The sequence below is a fragment of the Papio anubis genome, chromosome X (genome assembly GCF_008728515.1).
Source record: "Papio anubis isolate 15944 chromosome X, Panubis1.0, whole genome shotgun sequence".
Taxonomy (NCBI): Eukaryota; Metazoa; Chordata; class Mammalia; order Primates; family Cercopithecidae; genus Papio; species Papio anubis.
Window position 1 is genome coordinate 63,820,202 of NC_044996.1, and position 11,780 is coordinate 63,831,981.

The following is an 11,780-nucleotide window of genomic DNA, read 5'->3' on the forward strand; positions in this document are numbered from 1 at the left end:
TCTTATTGTTCTTTTTTTTTTTTTTTTTTTTTTTGTTGAGACGGAGTCTTGCTCTGTCGCCCAGGCTGGAGTGCAGTGGCCGGATCTCAGCTCACTGCAAGCTCCGCCTCCCAGGTTTACGCCATTCTCCTGCCTCAGCCTCCCGAGTAGCTGGGACTACAGGCGTCCGCCACCTCGCCTGGCTAGTTTTTTGTATTTTTTAGTAGAGACGGGGTTTCACCGTGTTAGCCAGGATGGTCTCGATCTCCTGACCTAGTGATCCGCCCGTCTCGGCCTCCCAAAGTGCTGGGATTACAGGCTTGAGCCACCGCGCCCGGCTAATAGATCATTTTCATACATTACTTTAGTTTTTTTTTTTTAACTTCACGTTTGAAACTGTAAAATTTAAATTACAAGTGCACAGAACTATGCAAAACATTTGACACAGCTAGAAAACTTGTCTAGGTTCAAAATTTAAACAAAACGTAGGGATACATGATGCTGAGTTGGCATTTTGAATAAATGTGGGGAATTCCTTAGTAATAATCTCTCACAACTTTGAATCTGGCAAAATTTGTTTTATTATCTTCCTCTCTTTTAGTGAATCTCACACATATATTTTTGGCTTTTTGACACTTCTTCCCTTCTTAAAAATATCACCATATATGGATGTTGTATAATCTCTTGATTCTTCTGGCTTTCCAAGTGAAGTAATACAATGTTACAGATCTTTCCTGTGTTCTTCTGTATTAGAATTTATCTGTGTCTCACACCATCAGGGCCTTTCTCTCTGAAAATTAGAAATAGAATGTTAACCAAATACATTAATTATTCTGTGCAATATCATATTTTAACCTAATCAAGGTACATATCATATCATGAAGGACTTCCTTAAGAAATTAATCTAATAGACTTGCAGCCCCTAGCAGAGGCTTTGGTTGGTGGGGAAGTGGTGTGTTTTTTGGTAGAAGCAGTATGGGTATGTGGTATTCTTCAAACCTGTGGCTGATATAGTAAGGGGTTGTCAAAAAGCTTCCTTTGATGACTATACTAATGATGAACCAGACTGGTAGCACTTCTAAGTTAAGAATTCCCTAAGTTAGACAAAATTTAAGGAATAGCATGAAGGTAAAAAGTAAAGCTTAACAAAAGGCTAATTTTCAACACTCAACTACCCTCTATTGTTATGGTTCTCAAAATTAGGTATATATGCATCATATCATTTGGACAGCTTGTTATAAAGAGCAGTTTCAGTCCTCTCCTCTCTGAGATTCTGATTGGACATGCCTGGTGTCTAGACAAAGAATCTATATTATATGTTCTAATGACAAAGATGGTTACAGTATAGGTGGTCTGAGAAATGTACTCATACAAACTCTGCTGTATAATAAGTATTCCCCATCAATAGATCCAAACCAAGATGAAATATCTGAAATGCCAGATAAAGAATTCAGAAGGTTGATAATTAAGCTACCAAGGAGCTACCAGAGAAAGGTAAAAACACCTTAAAGAAATTTAAAATAAATTACAACCTAAGGATAATTGATGTTTCTGAGGTAGAAAAGTCTAAAAGTTTACAAAATTTATATGAGAAAATAATTGAAGAAAATTTCCTGGCCTTGCTAGAGATCTAGATGTCCAAATAAAAGAAGCTCAAAGAACTTCTGGGAAAATCATTGCAAAAGGATCATCACCAAGGCACATAGTCATCATGCTATCTAAAGTCAACATGAAGGAAATAATTTAAGAGCTGTGAGACAAAAGCATTAGATAACCTAAAAAGGAAAACATATCAGACTAACAGCAGACTTCTCAGTAGAAACCTTACAAGCCAGATGGGATTGAGGTCATATCTTTAGTTTCCTTAAACAACATAATTGTCAGCTGAGAATTTGGTATCCAGTAAAACTAAGCTTCATAAATGAGGGAGAGGTAAAGTCTTTTTCAGACAATGGTAAAGAAATTTGTCGCTACCAAATAAGCTCTACAAGAAATTCTAAAACGAGTTCTAAATATTGAGACAAAAGCATGATATGATACAAAATACAATCTCCTTAAAGCATAAATCTCACAGGACCTATAAAACAATATCACAGTTAAAAAAATGTAACTAGGAAACAACTAACGTGATGAATAGAATGCTGCCTCATATCTCAATATTAATACTGAATGTAAATGGCCTCAATGCTCCACTTATAAGGTACAGCATGGCAGAATGGATAAAAATCTACCAAGTATCTGCTGTCTTCAAGAGACTCACCTAACACATAAGGACTCATATAAACTTCAAGTAAAGGGGTGAAAAAATATATGCCCCACAAAAGGAAACCCAAAGTGAGCAAAAGTAGCTATTCTTTTATCAGAAAAAAAACGGACTTTCGGCCGGGCGCGGTGGCTCACGCCTGTAATCCCAGCACTTTGGGAGGCCGAGACGGGTGGATCACGAGGTCAGGAGATCAAGACCATCCTGGCTAACACAGTGAAACCCCGTCTCTACTAAACATACAAAAAATTAGCCGGGTGTGGTGGCGGGCACCTGTAGTCCCAGCTGCTCAGGATGCTGTGTCAGGAGAATGGCGTGAACCCAGGAGGCAGAGCTGAGAGTGAGCAGAGATGGCGCCACTGCACTCCAGCCTGGGTGACAGAGCGAGACTCCGTCTCAAAAAACAAACAAACAAAAAAACAAAAAACAAAAAAAAAAAAAAAACACTTTCAAGCAAAAACAGTAAAAAAAAAAAAAAAAAATCAAGAACATTATATAAAGATAAAATAATTTGTACAGCAGACAGATATTATAATCCTACATTTATATGTAAATAGCACTGGAGCCCCAAATTTATAAAACAATTTCTACTAGAGCCAAGAAATGAGATAGATAGCAGAACAATAATAGTGGGGGACTTTAATACTCCACTTACAATACTAGACAGATCTTCAGGGAAAAAAAAAAAAAGTCAACCAAGAAACAATGGACTTAAACTATACCCTAAAACAAATGAACTTAACAGGTATTTACAGAACAATCTCCCACCATCTGTAGAATATGCATTCCTCTCACCAGCACATGGAACGTTCTCCAAGATAGACCATATGATAGGCCACAAAACAAGTCTCAAAAATTTTAAGAAAATCAAAAACATTATTTTCCTTTTTTAAATTACACTTTAAGTTCTGGGATACATGTTCAGAATGTTCAGGTTTGTTACATACATATACACGTGCCATGGTGGTTTGCTGCACCCATCAACCTGTCATCTACATTAGGTATTTCTCCTAATGCTATCCCTCTCCTAGTCCCCCACCCCCTGACAGGCCCCAGTGTGTGATGTTCCCCTCCCTGTGTCCATGTGTTCTCTTTGTTCAACTCCCACTTATGAGTGAGAACATTAGGTGTTTGGTTTTCTATTCTTGTGTTAGGTTGCTGAGAACGATGGTTTCAAGCTTCATCCATGTCCCTGCAAGACATGAACTCATCCTTTTTTATGACTGCATAACATTCCATGGAGTATATATACCACATTTTCTTTATCCAGTTTATCATTGATGGGCATTTGGGTTGGTTCCAAGTCTTTGCTATTGTGAACAGTGCTGCCATAAACATACGTGTTCATGTGTCTTTATAGTAGAATGATTTATAATCCTTTAGGTATATACCCAGTAAGGGGATTGCTGGGTCAAATGATATTTCTAGTTCTAGATCCTTCAGGAATCACCACACTGTGTTCCACAGTGGTTGAACTAATTTACACTCCCACCAACAGTGTAAAAGCATTCCTATTTCTCCACATCCTCTCCAGCATCTGTTGTTCCCACGATATTGATTCTTTCCTTAAGTTGACAAGCAACTTTGGCAAAGTCTCAGGATACAAAATCAATGTGGAAAAATCACAAGCATTCTTATACACCAATAATAGACAGAGAGCCAAATCATGAGTGAATCCCTATTCACAATTGCTATAAAAATAATAAATTACCTAGGAATACAACTTACAAGGGATGTGAAGAACCTATTCAAAGAGGACTACAAACCACTGCTCAAGGAAATAAAGGAAGACACAAACAAATGGAAAAACATTCCATGCTCATGGATAGGATATAAATATTTTTAATATTTCATTATAAATTCTTTGATTTATGAGTAACAGGAGTGTATGTATAATTTCAAAATTCATATTTTAAAACATATTTATTGTCATTGAGCATTTGTTAATTGATATTTATGCCAATAATATATTCTGTTGGATACCTTGCCTTTTTATATTGCTGAAATGTCTCTTATTTTAATGGTTACTCTTGAAGATTTACCATGCATTCTTAACAAATTATAAACTTGACTTTCTGCCTCAATCATGCAAAATTCTTATAACACCTATAATACAAATCATCCACTTCAAAACAAACTTTAAAATAAATCACAAAATTATCATTCTTTTATTTAAAAAAAAATTGATTAATCTACATGTAATCTACTAGCAACCTCTTTTTTTATTTTTCACTTTTATTTTATTTATTTATTTATTATTATTATTATTATACTTAAAGTTCTAGGGTACATGTGCATAACGTGCAGGTTTGTTACATATGTATACTTGTGCCATGTTGGTGTGCTGCACCCATCAACTCGCCAGCACCCATCGACTCGTCATTTACATCAGGTATAACTCCCAGTGCAATCCCTCCCCCCTCCCCCCTCCCCATGATAGGCCCCGGTGTGTGATGTTCTCCTTCCCGAGTCCAAGTGATCTCATTGTTCAGTTCCCACCTATGAGTGAGAACATGCGGTGTTTGGTTTTCTGTTCTTGTGATAGTTTGCTAAGAATGATGGTTTCCAGCTGCATCCATGTCCCTACAAAGGACACAAACTCATCCTTTTTTAATGAAGAACTTTTACTGTCATTTCCCTTCCTCAAATTACATTCTTTAAAACCTGTTTTAGTGAAAGGTTTACTGGTGGTAAGCTGTTTTAGGTCTTATCTATATGAAAGTATATTTATCATTATTGAAAGATAACTTTCAGAGTACTCAATTCTAGATTAAAAGCTATTTTTCTCCCAGCATTTGATGATATTATTTTATTTTATTTTTCCTTTGGCTTCCATTGTTGCTGCTGAGATCTCTGCCATAAATCAAATGGTAAAAAAAGGAGGTTTAAAAAAAAAAAAAAAAGAGGAATGTTCAGGAGTAACTGCTGCAAAGTCTATATAAAACCTTTACATTACCCATATAAAAGGCACCCCAGAGATTTGATTTTATTCATTTTTGTTTGTTTGTTTGTTTGTTTCTGCTTATTAAAAAGACAATACTATTAAGTTCTGAAAGGGAAAACAATTCAGATTTTTCTCTTTTTAGTAATACTATGTGGTATCCATTTGTTATAATTTCATATTTAAGAGTTATTCATCTTTATTAAGTGCTCTGGCAGAGGAAAAATGCAAACAAATAAATGAAAAAGCTGGCAATGTACATTTCCTGCTTAATCTTCCAATTAATTTCTAAATTAGGATGCTAACTACCTAAAAACCATCAAGCACCAGCTAGACTTTAAATTTCCTTTATTACTTTCCTGTATCTACCCTCCGATATATTCAGAGTATCACTGGATATAAACCCCAAACTGCACTATATTTCGAACAGATTTCTTTCTGAAGATCAACAGCTATGAAGTATGCAGAGCATTAAGCCACCCTAGCAGGCAGGAATACAATAAAAGCAGGTAGTTTTTATTCATCTTCTGTGCTGAGTATGTTTGTGAAAAATCAAATTATTTTCCCTCTAGGGTATCTTCATTGGGATAGTTAGTCTAATTTCTTGCTGCTTTTTGCTTTTCTCCTTTCATTTTCTTTTCTGACTTCTATGTTTAGAGGATTTCAAAAAATGTTTTATGCTGCTGAATATAGGTAGATTTATTGAGGAAGTTACACTGACTAAATTCTCATCTTATTCCTGTTCTTCTCCACATCAAAGGGTTAGGCAAAGGAGAGCTTTTGCTGAAAATCCGCTTTAGTTTCTCCAAATCTTGAATTATTTACCACTTTTGTTTTGTAGAAAATATTTTGATAGAAATGAAAGCCCCAGCAATAATGTGTGATTACTTTCTAAAGCTTACATGTTGACTGGCAAGAGATACAATATGAAGATGATTCTACGGAAGTCACCTTTTGAAGAAAAAATACATGCTGTATTAAGAATCTCATTAAACATGATTTGTTCTGACATAGATCCAAGAATACTGTAGGTCATATCTCGACCTCTTACAATTTACTGGACACAGTCAAAATATCAGAGAATATAGCTAGTTCCTTCCTTCGATATCAACCTTAGAAATAATTACCTTATGTTACACTTTCTAATCCTATATGGTATAAGACATCAACAAATTTAAATGTAGCATTAATTTTTCATCTATACTCAGACTCTGTCTCTACAAAATCATTTATTTTCTCCTGAATGTGAATTATTAGCTATTATTGCTCTACTTTGAATAAATTCCTGATCGCAAGGCTCAAAACAGGGTTTTTGAATCACTAATTATCAGGGAAATAAAAATCAAATCCCCAGTAAAATGTCACCTCACTCTACTTAGAATAGCCATTATAAAAAAGAAAAAAAAAATCACCAAACACTGGCACAGATTCAGAAAAATTGGGAACCTTTATTGTTGGTAATGTAAATTAGTACAACCATTTTTTGTTGTTGTTGTTTTTGGTTTTTTTTCTTGAGACAGAGTCTCACTGTGTCACCCAGGCTGGAGTGGGCTGACTGCAATCTCTACTGCCTGGGTTCAAGCGATTCTCGTGCTTCAACCTCCCAAGCAAAACCCTTGGGGTTTTACCACCACACCTGAGCCTCCATAAGTGCTAGGATTACAGGCATGAGTCATCATGCCCAGCCAGATAAGAAATTATTAATAAGCTCTGGTGTTCTATTGCCCAGTAGGTATACTATAGTTAACAATATTGCATATTTCAAAATAGCCATAAGAGAAGATTTTGAATATTCTCACCATATAGAAATAATAAATAGTGAAGGTGGTAAATATGCTAAATACACAGAGTGGTTACATGTATCAAAGCATCACACTGTACCCTATAAATATGTTCAATTATGTGTCAATTAACAATAAGATAAAACAAATAAAATAGAGTTTTGTCCAGGTACAGGGGCTCCTGTAATCCCAGCATTTTGAAAAGTCAAGGCGGGCAGACTGCTTGAGGCCAGAAGTTTGAGACCAACGTGGGCAACATTGCAAGACCTGTCTTTGTTTAAAAGCAAACAATGAAACAAAAACAGGGTTTTTGAGACTCAGTTTTTGCTTGTTTTCTGTTTTCTCTTTTGTTCTTATGGATATAGCATCATTGACTTGGTAGGCAACAATGAAAAGAAGAGCAAAAAAGACATGACGAAGTCAGGTTTCTAAGTGCAGGCCTACTATCAACTATAGGAAGTTACTTGGTTAATAATTTTCTAGATGCCAATGTCTTCTTTTGTAAACAAAGTGTTGAACTACTGTGTTTCTAAGAATTCCTAAATGTACACAACTATCATTATCTGATATCTAAAAGTATAAATGTAAAGTAATAATAGTTTATACTGAAATTAACATAAGAAAAATGGATAACAATTACTGCTAAAAATGTACATAGAAAATAATATGTTAGAGAGAGCCTAAGGAAGAAAACATAGCTTTTGGAAGCATGATTGGATAAGGCTTAACAGCATAAACTATGGTCTCAAACACATTTGAATTTGTATCTGGTAAATGATAGTAACATTAGGGCAATAAAATTAAAGTAAGATATCAAAATTAATGTAATTTTTTTGTTGTTGTTGTTCTCTGAGTGAGATAGAAAACCACTGGAGAATCTTGAGCATAGAAATCATATGATTTGACCTATATTTTTAGAAGACCATTCTGGCTGAATTGTCAAGAATAGACTTGGAGAGGGGGGCAAAAGCAGAAATAGACCATTTGGAAGATCAAATTATTTGGGAGATCACCCAATTTGGGTGTGAATAAGAAAAATCTAGAATAATGATAGGATTTTAGCCTGAGCAATTGGGTAGTTGGTGATACAGTGTTAGTGATATATCAGAAGAATGAAGAAGAAATAATTTTGGAGAGAAACAGCATAAGTTCTATTTATATATATTAATTTGACATGCAGATTATACATTCAACTAGAGATGTCGACGAAGTAGTTGGATATATGAGTCTGAAGGTAAAGAGAGAAGTCTGTGCTAGAGATATAAATTTAGGAGTCAACAGTATGCAGAATATATTTACATCCATGAGACTGCTTAGGGTCACAAAGGGACTTGGTAGTGACAAAATAGAAAGGATCCTAAGACTAAGGGTCCTAAGACTATATCTCAAGAACAGCTGATGGTATCAGTGCCCTGCCCATATCCTCTTAACATTCATAATTTTTGTGTATACCAGCCCACTTTCCAATGGTCAGCAACTATGCATCTTTACTTTGTCTCCTTTTAAAGATTACCTCTGGACACTAAAGTCTAATCTGTCCTAACACACAGAAAACTAAAAATTCACTCAGGAGCACCTTCCAATCCATGAAAAGAGTTGTGAAATACCTTTTTTCATTCACCCCTTATGTGGCACAACAACATGGTGTATGTTCTACACTAACTCTCATAATGACTATTGGGAAAAGCTTCCTCTAAGATACAATAAAAGCTTGTTTGATAACTCACCCTACATTAGTTGTTTTCTTTCCATGCTTTATTTCTCTGTGTGCTTATTGGCATTTAAACAGGATCTGCTCCAGGAAGAAAAACAAAAAACAAATAATACTGAAATATTGCAATATTTAGATGTTGTATAGATAACAAGAGCCATCAATGTGGCTGAAAAAAAGTGGTTGTGAGATAGGAGAAGAACACTTTATCATCTGTATTAGATGCTAATGATAGGTCAAGTAAGATAGACTGAAAGTGGCTATTGAATTTAACATTATAGAAGTCATTGATAGTCCTGAAAAGAGAGCAAAATTTTGATTCAAATGAGTCTAAGAAAATAAGGAGTGCATTTGTAGAGAGCAATATATCAACTATTTGTTCAAGGAGTGCTGCATGAGCAAGGTAGATTAAAAAACAAAACAAAACAAACAAACAAACAAAAAAACCAGTTAGTAGCTACAGAAATACATGAGTAAAAAGGCTTTATTTCATTTTATTTTTCAGTAGATCCCCCTTATCTGTGGTTTTGCTTTCCATGGCTTCCGTTACCTATATTCAACTATGGTCCAAAAACACTAACTGGAAAAATTCAGAAAGAAAAAAATTATAATTTTTAAATTGCATACTTTTCTAAGTAGCATGATGAAGGCTTGTGCTATCCTGCTCCATCCTGCCCAGAATGTGAATTACCACCGTGTCCAGTTACTCCATGCTGTCTATGGTACCCATCCATTAGTCATTTAGTAGTCATCTCCATTATCAGATTGATTGTCTGGTATTTCAGTACTTGTGTTCAAGTAACTCTTATTTTACTTTATAATGGCCTTGAAGTGCAAGAGCAGTGATATTCACATAGTTAAAATTGCTCTATTTTATTATTAGTTATTAACATTAATCTCTTACTGTGCCTAATTTATAAAATTAAACTTTATCATAGGTATGTATTATGTATAGAAAAACATATACTATACATAAGAATCAATATTGTTGGTGGTTTCAGGCATTTACTGGGAATTGTGGAATGTATCCCTACATAAAATGGGGAGAGACTACTGTATTTTTTAAGATTATAGGATTAACAGGATATTTGCATGCTAATGAGAATAATCTAGTAGAGAAAAGTTTTAATAATTAAGAAAAGTGGGAATATTGATAGAGTGATATGCTTGCGTAGTTTATATTACATGGGCTAGAGTGCACAAGTGGAGTAGCTGGTCTTTGAAAGGAGAACAGAATAGTTGAACATAGTAATGTAAGGAAAGGTAGAGTATATTAGAATACATGCAGGTAGATGTGGTGAGACATGAAGGAATCTCTGAAAATTACCTCAAGAATGCAATATGGGATACCTGGGCAACGATGAAGCTGGTTCTGGTGATCAACTTCATCTACCAGCGGGATGGGCTGCATTTGAAATCAGTTCATAGGTGACTGAAGTTTTCTTTCCCATTCTGTAACTCAAACAGAAAGGGCTATACCTTTGCAAAGACGTAGATACCAGGCAGTTCCCTTTCCAAGATACCTCTTTCAAACTGTTGTCACCTAAGCCTAGACATCTTGACACTCCAGTAGTCTGAATATACTTTCATTAGATAAGGTGTCTTGCATGTTTGGTGCCACTTAACAAATTACCACTGACTTAGTAGGTTAAAAGTACAGCATATATATTATCTCATACTTTTTTTTGTAGGTTGAAAGTCTGGGTGGGCTCAGATAGATTATTTCCTCAGGATTTTACAAGGTGAACATAAAGATGTCAGTAGAACTAGGTTCTTATTTGGAGGCTCTAGGAGAGAATTCACTTCTAAGCTCATTGAGGTTAACATAATTCACTTTCTTTCAGCTGAGGTCCTTGTTTCCTTGCTGGCCATCACCTGGAAGCTATATTTAGCTCTCAGATCCTTTCTGTGTAACCTTCTCCAACCTTAGTGCTAGCAATGGGATATCTCCCTTGAGTCGAATCTTTCTCAGGTTTCACCAATCTTTCTGACATGTTCCTCCCCTACGCTTTTGAAATTGGCCAGAAAGTCCTCTGCTTTTAAAGGAGGCATCTGATTAGGTTAAGCCCACTCAGATCTTTCTTGAGGTCAAATTATTAGTAAATTTAATTACATCTGCAAAATCCTTTTTTCCACATCATATAAGAGAATCACAAGACTGACATCAGGGGACCTAGATAATTCTGCCTACTACAATATGGATTCTGGTTTCCATGATATAGTTCTCTCCCACATGCAAAATACATTTGCTCCATAGTAAGTGTCTCAACCTTTTTTTCCCAATATGAGCTCCAGTTCAAAATTTCATCATCTGCATCTAAATGTCAGTATCTCATTAGCTCAAGTTGAAAATTTTCATCTAGATTATCTTAGCTCAAAGTTCAAAATCTCATTATGTAATTCAGGTGCTCAGGTGGAAATAAGGCTCCTGGACATGAAAATCATCTCCATATGAGGACCAACAAAAGAAATGAGACAAGTTGTTTTTCCTCACTACTCCCAACGTACAATGGTGAGACAAGCATAGGAAAAGAGCTTTAGACATTGATTCAAAAAGGGGGGAAAAAGGTAAAAAGGAGTCTTGTATCTAAGCAGGTGGAAATCCAACCAGGCTGTAGCGGGAAGTCAGGGACCCTGAACCTCAGAGGGACCAGCTGGAGTCATGGCAGAGGAACATAAATTGTGAAGATTTCATGGACATTTATTTATCAGTTCCCAAAATTAATACTTTTATAATTTCTTACACCTGTCTTTACTGCAATCTCTGAACATAAATTGTGAAGATTTTATGGACATTTATCAGTTCCCAAATAATACTCTTATAATTTCTTTTGCCTGTCTTTACTGTAATCTCTTAATCCTGTTATCTTCGTAAGCTTAGAATATATGTCACCTCAGGACCACTATTGTACAAGTTGACTGCAGAACATGTGTGTTTCAACAATATGAAACTGCAGAGCAAGAGTGGGCAGGGTCATTACACTGGAATAAAAATCTACTGCGTGTCTTATAGATTACTTAAATCTCACTATGCCTCTCCATGAGATGATGAAAGGACTGTGAATGTCATATGCTTCTCTTGATACTCTTCTTGTTGACCACCAT

The 11,780-nt window shown here is 35.5% G+C and overlaps 1 long non-coding RNA gene across 1 annotated transcript; it reads right to left on the reverse strand.

Moving 5' to 3' along the window:
• Positions 1–324: 324 nt before the first annotated feature.
• Positions 325–11,357, reverse strand: LOC108583889. Its single transcript, XR_002519594.2, has 3 exons — positions 10,026–11,357; positions 8,692–8,756; positions 325–769 (listed from the first exon to the last, which is right to left on the reverse strand). It is a non-coding gene; the product is annotated as an uncharacterized LOC108583889 (long non-coding RNA).
• Positions 11,358–11,780: the final 423 nt, after the last annotated feature.